Source organism: Stenella coeruleoalba (assembly GCF_951394435.1).
Source record: "Stenella coeruleoalba genome assembly, chromosome: 7".
Lineage (NCBI taxonomy): Eukaryota > Metazoa > Chordata > Mammalia > Artiodactyla > Delphinidae > Stenella > Stenella coeruleoalba.
Genome location: NC_137153.1, coordinates 61627194 through 61640976, shown reverse-complemented (window position 1 = coordinate 61640976; position 13783 = coordinate 61627194). Strand labels below are relative to the sequence as shown.

The 13783-nt window shown below is 44.0% G+C and overlaps 1 long non-coding RNA gene across 1 annotated transcript in view; it reads left to right on the top strand.

Annotated features, from left to right (window-relative positions):
• The window catches only part of LOC307188611, a 109082-nt gene extending 96133 nt beyond the window's left edge, over window positions 1–12949 (top strand). Inside the window, exons 2-3 of the long non-coding RNA XR_013829018.1 lie at window positions 2721–2826; window positions 12764–12949. This is a non-coding gene — a long non-coding RNA (uncharacterized lncRNA). The remainder of the gene's footprint in view (window positions 1–2720; window positions 2827–12763) is intronic.
• The last annotated feature ends 834 nt before the right edge of the window (window positions 12950–13783 follow it).

Sequence of the window (13783 nt, the reverse complement as noted above, 5' to 3'; positions counted from 1 at the left end):
ATGTTCCCACCAGCAGTGCAGGAGGGTTGTCTTTTCACCACACCCTCTCCAGCATTTGTTTGTAGATTTTTTGATGATGAACATTCTGACCAGTGTGAGGTGATACCTCATTATAGTTTTGATTTGCATTTCTCTGATAATTAGTTCTGTTGAGCATCTCTTCATGTACCTCTTGGCTGACGACATCTGTATGTCGTCTTGAAATTGGGTTGTTTGTTTTTTTGATATTGAGCTCCATGAGCTGTTTGTCTATTTCGGAGATTAATCCTTTGTCCATTGCTTCATTTGAAAACATTTTCTCCCATTCTGAGGGTTGTCTTTTCATCTTGTTTATGGTTTCCTTTGGTGTCCAAATGTTTTAAGTTTCATTAGTTCCCATTTGTTTCTTTTTGTTTTCATTTTCATTTCTCTAGGAGGTGGGCCAAAACTGATTTTGCTATGATTTATGTCATAGAGTGTTCTGCCTATGTTTTCCTCTAAGAGTTTTATAGAGTCCAGTCTTACATTTAGGTCTTTAATCCATTTTGAGTTTATTTCTGTCTATGGTGTTAGGGAGTTTCCATTTCATTGTTTTACATGTAGCTGTCCAGTTTTCCCAGCACCACTTATCGAAGAGACTGTTTTTTCTCCATTGTATAGTCTTGCCTCCTTTATCAAAGATAAGGTGACCATATTTGTGTGGGTTTACCTCTGGGCTTTCTATCCTGTTCCATTGATCTATATTTCTGTTTTTGTGCCAGTACAATACTGTCTAGATTACTGTAGCTTTGTAGTATAGTCTGAATTCAGAGATCCTGATTCCTCCAGCTCCATTTTTCTTTTTCAAGGTTGCTTTGGCTATTCAGGGGTTTTTTTGTTTCCATACAAATTGTAAAATTTTTTGTTCTAGTTCTGTGAAAAATGCCATTGGTAATTTGATAGGGATTGCATTGAATCTGTAGATTGCTTTGGGTAGTATAGTCATTTTCACAACGTTGATTCTCCCAATCCAGGAGCATGGTATATCTCTCCATCTGTTTGTGTCATCTTTGATTTCTTTCATCAGTATGGTATAGTTTTCTGAGTTCAGGTCTTTTGCCTCCTTAAGTAGGTTTTTCCTAGGCATTTTATTCTTTTTGATGTGATGGTATATGAGATTATTTCCTTGGTTTCTCTCTCTGATCTTTTGTTGTCAGTGTATAGGAGTGCAAGAGATTTCTGTGCATTAATTTTGTATCCTATAACTTTATCAAATTCATTGATGAGCTCTATTCGTTTTCTGGTGGCATCTTTAGGATTTTCTATGTAGAGTATCATGTCATCTGCAAACAGTGACAGTTTTACTTCTTCTTTTCCAGTTTGGATTCCTTTTATTTCTTTCTCTTCTCTGATTATTGTGGCTAGGACTCCCAAAACTATGTTTAATATTAGTGGTGAGAGTGGACATCCTTGTCTTCTTCTTGATCTTAGAGGAAGTGCTTTCAGCTTATCACCTTTGAGAATGATGTTTACTGTGGGTTTGTGGTATATGGCTTTTATTATATTGAGGTGGGTTCCCTCTATGCCCACTTCCTGGAGAGTTTTTATCATCAATGGGTGTTGAAATTTGACAAAAGCATTTTCTGTATCTACTGAGATCATATGGTTTTTATTCTTCCATTTGTTGATGTGGTGTATTACACTGATTGATTTGTGGATATTGAAGAATCCTTGCATCCCTGGGATACATCCCACTTGATCACAGTGTATGATTCTTTTCATGTGTTGTTGGATTCCGTTTGCTAGTATTTTGTTGAGGATTTTTGCATCTGTATTCATCAGTGATGTTGGCCTGTAATTTTCTCTTCTGTGTGATATTTTTGTCTGATTTTTGTATCAGAGTGATGGGTGGCCTCATAGAATGAGCTTGGGACTGTTCCTTCCTCTGTAATTTTTAGGAAGAGTTTCAGAAGGATGCACGTTTGCTCTTTTCTCAATGTTTGATAGAATTCGCCCGTGAAGTCATCTGGTCCTTGATTTTTGTTTGTCAAAAGCTTTTAAAGCAGTTTCAATTTCTGTACTTGTGATTGGTCTGTTCATATTTTCTATTTCTTCCTGGTTTGGTCTCAGAAGGTTGTACCTTTCTAAGAAATTTGTCCATGTCTTCTAGGTTGTCCATTTTACTGGCATATAGTTGCTTGTAGTTGTCGCTTATGATCCTTTGTATTTCTGCAGTGTCAGTTTTAACTTCCTTTTCATTTCTAATTTTATTGATTTGAGTCCTGTCCCTTTTTTTCTTGCTAAGTCTGGCTAAATGTTTATCTTATCAAAGAACCAGCTTTTAGTTTCATTGATCTTTGCTATTGTTTTGTCTCCATTTCATTTATTTCTTCTCTCATCTTTATGATTTCTTTCCTTCTATTAACCTTTGGTTTAATTTGTTCTTTAGTTGCTTTAGGTGTAAGGTTCGGTTGTTTATTTGAGAGTTGTCTTATTTCCTGAGGTAAGATTGTATTGTTATAAACATCCCTCTTAGAACTGCTTTTGCTTCATCCCATAGGTTTTCGATCATCATTTGTCTCTAGGTATTTCTTGATTTCCTCTTTGATTTCTTCAGTGAGCCATTGGTTACTTAATAACACATTATTTAGCCTCCATGTGTTTGTGTTTTTTTACATTTATTTCCTGTAATTGATTTCTAACTGCATAGCATTGTGGTCAGAGAAGTTGCTTGATACGATTTGTTTTCTTAAATTTACCAGGGCTTGATGTGACCCAAGATGTGATCTATCCTGGAGAACGTTCCCTGTGCTCTTGAGAAGAAAGTGTATTCTTCTGTTTTCAGACAGAATATCCTACAAGTATCAAGTAAGTCTATCTGGTCTAATGTGTCATTTAATCTTGTGTTTCCTTATTGATTTTCTGTCTGGATGATCTGTCCATTGGTGTAGGTGAGGTGTTAAAGTCCTGCACTAAGATTGTGTTACTGTCCATTTCTCGTTTTATGGCTGTTAGCATTTGCCTTATGTATTGAGGTGCTCCTATGTTGGGTGCATAAATATGTAGAATTGTTATATCTTCTCCTTGGATTGATCCCTTGATCATTATGTAGTGTCCATCCTTATCGCTTGTAACAGTCTTTAAAGTCTATTTAGTCTGATATGAGTATTACTACTCCAGATTTCTTTTGATTTCCAGTTGCATGGAAAATCTTTCTCCCATCACCTCATTGTCCGTATGTGTCCCTAGGTCTGACATGGGTCTCCTGTAGACAGCATATATACAGGTCATGTCGTACTACTCCGCCATCTTGATAGCTACCCCCAAGATTTCCGAGTTATATAATTAAAGTCTAATCTATGACTATTAGAGCATAGTTATTAATAATAGCAGACAGGTGTGGTCTTTTAAGCAAACATCATTCGAAAATTAGAATAACATTATGAACATTATTTTTTCATAATGCAATTTGCTTTAAATAATTTTTGCCCATGACTAAGAAATTAAAAACAAAATAGAAGGCTATGATTTCAGTGGCAAGAGGAATTTCTAGATTACATGTAAAGGGATAGTTTTTATCTAACTGAAAAGTATTGTAATGAAATCTAAATTCAGAGTCTGTTTAGACATGTGATGGCATATATTTCTAAACTGGGTGACCTTTCATCTCCTATTTCTACCACCACACCATTAAAATACAGTTATTATATTACGTTAGGCCAGAGGACAATGAATAGAGAAGTTGAGCTTCTCAAGGGGTAGGGGTGTGAATTTTCTCTGTACCTATAATGTCAGAAAAATGAATGAAGTGTTAATTCTGCAAAAACCTGCTAAGTAAATTTGAGAAATAATAACAGCTACATGTTTTCACTTATTGCTGTGTCCCAGGAGCTTTTAAAAAAACTTAGGCATAAAATTTAATTTTTGTGGGCCACAGTTTAATTATCTCTAAAATGAAGCTGTAGAAAGAGATGATGTAAAAAGGCCCTGCCCAGTTATCTCCTGGAACTATATATGTAAACAGAACAGCAATATCCACTCTAGAGTAAAATGACTCTTCCTGGCAAAACTTTTCACTTTATTGGAAACTTAACAATTTTTAAGCCAAATTCATATTTGTTGCCTCATTAAATCCCTCCATCAAACCTATGAGGCAGATTTTATTACTTGCTCTTAGTGTGTGAATGACTGGGATTGAAAGATTCTTGAATTGACCAAGGTCATCCATCAAGTAAGTAGAAGATAACTGAATACTGTCTTGTTTAGTCCGAGACCAGTTCTTTTGCCTCTATACTAATGGCTTTCCTTGTTTCTATTTTCTGGTTTTGAATTATATTTGCATTGAACATTTTCCACTCTCACATTTACTTACATTCTCTGGCTGTTTTATGTTCATACAATTTATTTCCTCAATCAAAATTTCTCTTGTTTGTATATATGTGTGTCTTTCCTAGTTTAGTTCCTACATTGCTCTGCACATAGTAGGTAACAGAGGCTTACTTGGTCAGCTTTACGCTTAGATAGTTTTGCTTGGAAATTTGCTATGAATTACAGGAGGTTAAACTGCTCAAATATATGAAAAATCAATTCCTCTTCAAAAAAAATATATCAGGTGGCCTATAGATCCTTACTAGGTTGTTAAATTAGTCTTGATTCAGCTCTGGTAAAGCCTGCATTTTTGAACTAGTTGGGTTATTTCATTTGCTTTCACCGCCTGGAATGTGACAAGACCTTTTAGTCTTCTTTGGGCTTTAATGGTATTCATGGAAAAGCAGACTAAGTTTTTTTAAAGCGTATGAGGTGTCAGCTTCCTTAGTGACTCATTTTCTCTTTTGTCTGTCACTATTTTACATTCTCTGCCTCAGAGCCACTATAGAGTAACCAAATCGTAAGAGGCTATTAAGAGAGCATTTGGGAACCTCATGAAAACACTTTAAAAAAATCAGAACCAGGACTCAACATTAATTTTAATATTTTCCTCTGTATCTAATTTCTATCTCCACATTTACATCACAGAAAGATTGCATATTGATAACAGCATTCATCAGATGATCTTTCAGCTTCTTCAACATTTTACCATTTAGGCTCGTCTAACACTCTGGTGAAATATGTTTTAGACAATAGATGTGAATAGGCTGACTGAGCCTCTGCCCACTAACAAACACTTATTTGTAGTTTTCTAAAAGTCTTCTTGTAAGAAAGAGATCTCTTTGGCCATTGTTGTCTGAAGTTCTTGTATTTATTTCCATAATTTGAGTAAGCTCCTTATTAAAATGAAAATATTTTGACTTGATGTTATTATATTGATCTACTTATATATAAGCATGTAGTAACCAACAACATATGAGCAGCACCCTGGGGAATGAACGTTGATGCCCTACGGAATTTGTCTCCCAGCAAAGGTCCACATGGGGCACAATTATCATGGTCAGGCCCTCTCTTCTCTCACATACTCTGGTGTGAATATTTTGATAACCACTAGATCTTTGGCATTGAGGATTTACCAGTCCTGTTGTTGACTCTGTTAGCAATTGCAAAGGCTCATGACATGTAGACATTTGTAATTTTTCTCAGGCACAACACAACTTTACATAACAAATTTTATGACTGATGTGGATAAGTGAAATGCCTATTTGGTAAAGGGGTCACTTGCTTGAAAAGGGAGTATCTCCTATCATCAAAAATCCTGGGGTTTTTTTCATGTTATTTTGTAATTTCTATTTGAATTTCTATTTCCATTAAAGTTTTGGCTCATTTTTTTCTTAATTTTCAAGCAGTTTAGATTTTTTTTCCAGGTCATATTTTTAGAGGGTAAATTTTTATTTTTTTCCAGGTCATATTTTTAGAGGGTAAATTTTTATTATGTATTTCTAATTTTGATTATGAGTCGAGAAAATGGCTTGTCTCTAATTTTGATCCTTTCTGTTCTTGATCTTCCTACACAAACATACATATGTATAAACAGTATACCCAGAGTTCATTAATATCAGGTCCTCCTTTTCCATACTTTGTGGTCTACTGAACTGGTCCCCCCTTTCTTTGAGATAATGACTAAAATACATTAGTATTGGAAGTATTATATATTAAGCTAAGTCTAGTTTCCCTTTAATGGCTTTTGAATGTATAGATTTTGGACTTTCTATGTCTTAATAATAGACAATTCTGTTACTTATGTACTCTTTGCATCTCTCTCATTTATTGAGTTTCTTCTTTAACTTCTGAGTATTGGAGCTATCCTCCAATTTTGTTATTTTCTACTTCTTGCAACCTCCATGTTTAGATTTTTCCTCCATTGCTTTAAGATATTTTCTGTGGTATATTTTTTTATTCTTAGTATCATATATTTTTATTCTTAGAAAGCTTTGTTTGAGCTACTTACTGTAAGGTCGGATCTTAACAAATGGCACCGCGAAACAGAGAAAAGCTTCAAGTGAGTTTTATTAGGGAGTGCTCCCGGGCAAGGTTCAGTGGTCCGAGAGCAAGGGGCCAGAGAAGTCGCACCCGGGCAAGGGTTGGGCAAGATTTTGTAGGGGAAGAAGGGAAAGGGGTGTGGTGACTCTGGGAGGGCGCAGGGTATTCCTTATTTGGTGGTCTCTTCGGGTATTGTGGCAATATCTGGTGCCGGTTGCATGAGTCTTGGGACCGTTAGTCCCGCCCCTCGAAAGGCGGGAAGGCTGGGCTGGGTGGAAAGTCCCCAGGTCAGTCCCTGGAACTGGGTGGTCCGGAGAGTTTCAGTCTGATGCAACCTGTGAATCTGATTGCGTTCCCCTGCCTCAGGCCAGTTGGCCTTACATCTTTGGTGTAATGGGGCAGCGTTCTGATCTCTGGCTACTTCATGCTGAATGGGGGTGTCGAAAGGGGAGTCGGGTGACCAGAGGTCCGAGGCTTAGGGGAGACCAGTGGGGGGTTCTGTAGGAAGCAAGGTGTAAGGACCGAGGAGCATGTGGTTTGTGGCCACCCTAGAGACTTCCTCCATGCACCTGGGAGCTTAAGATTGCTGTTAGCCAGGTATAGAGGGTGGATCGCCACCAGTTGGGGAGGCGGACTGTTGGTGTTTGCGTTGGAGTTCTTAAGCGATGGAGGGCGTTTACGTTGTCTTCGATGAGTCCTGTTTCATTGATGTAATAGCATCATTCCTCCTGTAGGAAGAGGCAGGTACCTCCTTTGTCAGCCGTCAGGAGATCCAGGGCTTGTTGATTTTGGAGGGCTACTGAGGTGATCTGGCGCTGGAGGTGATGGAGGCGGCAGAAGCCTTGATGGCTAGCTGGAGTTTGTTCTAGGTCCCGGGATGTTGAGACACTGTGTGTTAGGGCTCCTCCCCCGATGCCTGCAGCAACGAGAGAGGAGGCAAGGGAAATGCCTGCGACCATAGGGAGAAAGATGGCCCTTTGGCCCTTAGAGAGGTCGAGGGCCTGCGTGAGTGCTATCAGTTCAGCTCTTTGACAGGTTGTCCCTTCTGGGAAGCTGTTAGCCTTGATAATAGTTGAGATAGTTACCACTGCATAGGCTGCCCGTTGGCATCCGTCAGGACCGAGTATTGACCTGCCATCTACGAAGAGGGTGTGGTCCGGGTTTGAAAGAGGGGTGTCAAAGAGCCCCTCTCTCGGCGGGCTGAGGGCCTCTATGACTTGGGGGCAGGAGTGGGAAGGGGAGGTCCTGGTGGGGAGGTCCTGGTGCCAGAGATAGGCAGGAGGGAAGCCAGGTTCGGGTGAGGGGAGAGATCAAGAGAAATAGCTGGGTTTTCAATGAATAGTAGGTGGAACTCCTGGATGCGGGAGGGGCCCAGGAGGGAGAGAGACTTGTGGCCTAGGAGGTCGACCAGCCGGTGGGAGGAAAACACAGTTAGTGGGTGGGCCAGAGTCAGTTTGAATGTTTGTTTGGTCAGTTCGGCTGCCGCTGCTAGGGCCCGAAGGCATGGTTGCCATCCCCGCAAGGTTGGGTCTAGCTGTTTGGAGAGGTAAGCCACGGGGCAGTAGGAAGGCCCTACAGGCTGGGCAAGGAGTCCAGTGGCTATTCCGGCCCGTTCATCCACAAAAAGGTGAAAAGGTCCGTTTGGGTTGGGCAGAGAAAGGAGAGGAGAAGATATCAGAGCGTTACGGAGGATGAGAAAGGCCTGTCGAACGGCAGAAGGAGAGGTGAGGGGTCCTTCAGGGGGTTCTTATAAGGGTTTAGCAAGGAGAGCAAAGTTAGGGATCCAGTGTCGGAAAAATCCTATAAGACCCAAAAAGGAGAGAATTTGTTCCGCTGTTTCCGGAGGCTGGAGTTCACGGGTAGTCCGGGTGCGGTCGGCTGTTAGACCTTTTGTGGTAGGGGTAAGGTGGAGCCCCAGGTAGGTTACAGAAGATACAGAAAACTGAGCTTTGGCTGGGGAGACCCGATAACCGTGAGAGCCAAGGTAATTGAGAAGATCTGCAGTGTGTTGTCTTGAGAGGCGGGCTACAACGGAGGAATTCATCTACATATTGAAGGAGTGTGTTGGGGGCAAGGGAGCAGGAAGTGAGGTCCCGTGCGAACGCCTGACTGAAGAGGTGAGGACTGTTGCGGAAGCCCTGGGGAAGAAGGAAGTATGAGTATCTGGATCCGTCCAGGTAAAGGCGAAGAGGAAATAGGAGTCGGGATGTAGGGGGGGATAGTGAAAAAGGCATCTTTGAGATCCAGAACCGTAAAGTGGGTTGTGGATGGGGGGATATGGGAGAGCAAGGTGTATGGGTTTGGTACTACTGGGGGGAGAGGAATTATGGCCTCACTGATTAGTCGCAGGTCCTGGACCAGGTGATAATCCCCAGAAGCCTTGCAGACAGGTAGGATGGGGGTGTTGCAGGGAGAGTCAGTGAGGATAAGGAGTCCCTGGTTTAGGATTCTGGTGATAATAGGTTGTAGGCCCCTAAGGTGAGTCTCAGAGATGGGAAATTTGGAGGGGTCCTTTAGGTGGATGAGGACGGGGGAATGGTGTGTTGCTATTATGGGCTTAGAAGTATCCCAGACTTGGGGATTGATTGGGTTCGGTGTGATTGGAAGAGGGGGAATAGGAGGGGGAGGGTTCTAGAGACAGGCCGAGAAGAGGAAGCAGGAGTTGGGAGGAGGGGACCTTAGGGTCAAGTCTAACCAGCTGCAGGGAGGCCCCTAAGTGGAAAAGGACATCTCGGCCTAGCAAGGGAACTGGGCAGGATGGTATGACTACGAAAGAATGAGTAAAAGGGAGTCCTTCGATATGACATGGGAGTGGACCGGTCTGGAGTGGGAAGGAGAAACTGACCCGGAGTAAGTAGGCAGGACCGAATAGGTGGCCCCCGTGTCCACCAGAAAAGAGATGGACTTACCCACTACCTGGAGCGTTACCCTGGGCTCGGCGAGGGTGATGGGGGTCTTCGAGTCTGGGCGCCATCAGTCGTCAGCCAATCCCAGCAGTTCGAGTGGTAATGCCGTTGGGTCGGCCTGCCCCCCGCATGGAGACGCTGAGGGAGGGCCAGTCGTAGGGCAGTCACTCTTCCAGTGGCCCGTTAGCCCGCAGCTGGGACAGGGCTTAGAAGGAGGTCAGGGATTGGGACATTGGCGAGCCCAGTGGCCTTCTTTTCTGCAATTGAAGCAGGCCCCCGGCGGGGTTGCCTTTCGCGGACCCCTGTCCCTGCCAGGGTGTAGAGAGTTAAGGCCTCTGTAAGGCGATTGAGAAAGATAGCTGGATTGTCGTTGGGTTCTTGGGTTATCACTTCCTTATGAGCAGCAGCCTGCATGCCAGCCAGGAGGCATTGGATCATGAGGTCACGTTTACGGTGGCCATCTTGGCCATCCTGATAAGTCCAGCCTGGATTGGTGCCAGGTACGGCAGTCGCTCCGACAGGCATGGAGTTGTCGGTAAGGTGAACCTGATCTGCATGGTTTCGGGCAGCAGTTTGAATTCTTTCCCTCTCGTCAGGGGTCAGAGTAGAAGATAGGATCACAAAGATGTCGTGCCAGGTTAGATCGTAAGCTTGAGAGAGCTAGCGAAATTCTTTGATGTAGCGGGAAGAGTTGGCAGAAAAGGAGCCTAATCGCTTTTCTATTTGAGAGCGATCTTGGAGGGAAAATGGACCATGAACTCTAACTAATCCTTCCGCTCCTGCTACCTCCCTCAGAGGGCATTTGGATCTTGGGAGTCGTGAGAGCATGTATGTGCACCACTGGTGAAGCAAAGGGCGTGGGAGGAGAAACCGTTGAGGGTAGGCGGGGGAGCAGTTGGAGGGGCCGGAGCCGGTTCCGGAGGAGGAGGGACCGCTTCAGGGTAGGGTGGAGGTTGGAGAGGAGCTCTGGAAGGGGGAGAGGTGGGAGATTCCGGTGGGCTGGCTAGTGGAGAGGGTCATCGTCAAAGGAAATTAGGGGCTTGAATGTAGGAGCTGTCTGTTTGGCAAGAAGGATCTGGAAAGTGGAACAATCGACACAGAGGGAAGGGCGGGAGCGTAAATACCAGAAGGGCTGAACATAGGGGACCTCGGACCATTTGCCCGCCCTGCGGCAGTAATTATCCAGATCACGGAGGATGTTAAAATCGAAAGTCCCTTCAGGAGGCCATTTGGATTGATTGTCTAGAGATTGTCTAGAGGATATTGTGGCCAGGCCATAGTGGAATAGAAAATAAGCCGTCGGCGACGGAGATCTTGGGAGAAACCGAGGGCTGTAAAATTGGCTAGGAGACACCCCAGGGGCGTCTTAGGATCTGGTTTTGATTGTGAGGTTCCCATGACCCCCAGTCTGTCCCTGAGTGAATGGAGAGGGAGAGAGGCGTCCCTGGTCTCCAATTCACGGCAGGTCGGAGGGCGATTGGGACGTCTCCACAGTTGCCCGAGGCCCGGAGAGAGGATGGAGGAGTCCCTGACGCGGCCGCAATTAAGGACAGGGAGTCTGGTGGGCAGGGACTCTGTGAGTCGGAGGGAACAAGGGAGCGGGACTTACCCCGTTTTCTGCCGGATCGGGTGGATGAGTAGAGGTTCCCTGGTTGTCTCCTGGGGGAGGAGCGGCCCGCGCGGTAACCCGCGGGGCTTGGTACCCCTCCCGGGTTTCGGCACCAAATGTAAGGTTGGATCTTAACAAACGGCACTGCAAAACAGAGGAAAGCTTCAAGTGAGCTTTCTTAGGGAGCGCTCCCGGGCGAGGTTCACTGGTCCGAGAGCAAGGGGCCAGAGAAGTCGCACCCGGGCGAGGGTTGGGCAAGATTTTATAGGGGAAGAAGGGAAAGGGGTGTGGTGACTCTGGGAGGGAGCAGGGTATTCCGGCAATATCCGTTGCCGGTTGCATGAGTCTTGGGACCGTTAGTCCCGCCCCTCGAAAGGCAGGAAGGCTGGGCCGGGTGGAAAGTCCCCAGGTCAGTCCCTGGAACTGGGTGGTCCGGAGAGTTTCGGTCTGAGGCATTGCGGTCCCCTGCCTCGGGCCAGTTGGCCTTCCACTTACATTTCCTAATATCTTCTGTATCTAATTTTGTCTTCTATCAATCACCGCCAGTTCTTTCTTTCTTTAGTACTGTGCACACTGTTTTTGGATTGAGTTTTCTCTCTCTGGTTGATGAAGAAACTTTTTAATGACTCTACTATGCTTTTGTTAGCCTACAAAGCCAGCTTAAAGTCTGAGATCGTTATTGAAGGACATTGTGTTGGGTAGAAGGCAGTTTTTTCCCCAGCTTATTGGGTAGAAACAGGAACCCTTGCTGAAGAGGCTGCCTGACACTTGAGTCGAGTCTCCTAATAGTCTCTCAGCCTGGGGACAGTAGGCCTCAGGCTATAATGCCAGTTCCTTTATAGTGGTCCAGGGCCATCAGACACATTATACAGAATGCATGTAGACTTTGCAGGTTCCCACATCAATGTTGTAGTAACTTACCCCATTTCTTATGCCTTGAGGTGCTCTCTCAATGTTGTGGTGCTGACTCCAAACATAGTAGGAAAGATCTTCTGTTTGTCTTCCAAACAGAGGGTGTCTTGTAGAGCTGAGGTTGCACTGGTACCAAGCTGGCAGTGAGCCCAAGTAGAAGGTTAAATTGGAGTTGTGAGGGTTTGGGAAGAGACGTGCATCATAGGTCCTATTTTGGTTGCTGGAGTCACAATAGCAAATGGGGAAGCCATCGTTCCTACTCTTATGACTCCTGTGCTTAAGAGGGGGAAGGAAAATGTAACTCATAAGTTAAATCTCAGATAGTGATGTGCTATGAAGATTATCAACGAAGAATAAATAAATGATATGTCTGGGAGATGTCAGAGTTGCAGATACTTGGATCATGAGGGAAGTGATCTGAAATAGGTAATAATAAGGTGAGAAGAACTGAATGTGAAAGAGCTAGACGTACAAAAATTCTGGAGCTAAACAAACATTCAAGGCATAGAAACAGCATAGGCAATAGCCCCCAAATAGGTTTTGTGTTAGAATTCAAAGGAAGGCCAACGGAGTTGAAAGATAGTGCTCTGAGTACAGATAAATGCAATGATATCTGAAAAAGGGATGAAAATGTTTTCTGTGGCCTTAATATAAAGCCAGTTGCAGGTGTCAGCATTAAATACAAAAGATTTCTGAAGAAAATATTACATCAAATATAAGCATAAAGTGTGTAACTCTGCAAAAAAGGTTGTCTTTCTTTAGTAAAGTAGATAGATATACTGCAAATTTGGTTATCTTTTCAGTAACTATACAAAGCTCTCTGGATAGAATGTTGATCATCAGGATAAAATGCCAAACATGTTAGACAATATAATGCCAAACATGTTAGACAGTTTCATACTTTGCATCCTATTCTCAGGTTACTCCTTTTGATTGGTAAACACTTTTTCTTTTCATCTTCTTCAAGAATAAATTATAGGCTAAAGACCAAAATGGAGATGCAGAAGAACCAGGCCTCTGTCCCCTGACAAAGATCAACAAAGAAACAGCTATCCACAAAGAGCTCCGGAGTCCGTGTATAAAAGCAACACAGCAGAACAGAAAACCAGAAGAAGGGCATGACTAAATAGAGAAGGGAGACAGCTTCATCTTGCCTGCATCATCCCTCCACCAAGCTGGTACTGCTTAGACCCAAGAGGGAACTTCCCATCTAGAAAGAGTTTGCTGCAAAAGGAAGAGCGTGGTGAGTAGTAATTAGCTTCCCCAGGCTTTTGGGACACCCAGTGAAGGTCTTTCTATGGTTTCACCCCATGCAAGCTAGCAAAGCCAAGATATATAGAGATGACTAGCAACAAGAAAGAAAACGGTGGCTACCAATAGCAGCCATGCAGCAGGAGTGATGGTGGATCACAGTGACCTGCTCTATAGGATGACGATACTAAAGGGGCCAGCAAGGTCACCCCAAAGAGAACCCTCTCTCTTATTTTACCCCACAGATATTTGCATTTGCTGACGTCAGCCCAGGGCTCTGTGTAAGACACCAGTCTAGAACCCCTACTGCCGACCACCTGGCATGCACTCTGGACAAGCCTCTGCACCCGTGCAAGTCCAGGAGTAGAAAGTATCCACCCACCCACAAGAGAGCATGCCTATAGCCAGGGCCCCTGCAGCTGCCAGTGAGCCTGTAGTTGGCCCCAATCGTTGCTGTATGCTTTGGTCCCACCAATGATGTGGGCCCCTTAAGCTGTCCCCCATAGCTGAGTGTGTGCACACACTGGCTCTGGACACCACCATTTGCCTGCCCCAGTTCTTAGCTGCTGAACTAAGAGGTGCCACTGAGGACCCACCCCACTGCGTTGCTTACCACAGTTGTTGATTCTGTGCACCACAGAGGCCTGAGATGTTGCAAACCACCGGATCTAATGCCAAAACACACCCCACGCTTGTAGCCCTGCACCACTTGAGTCAGGCTCATACTATGCTTAAG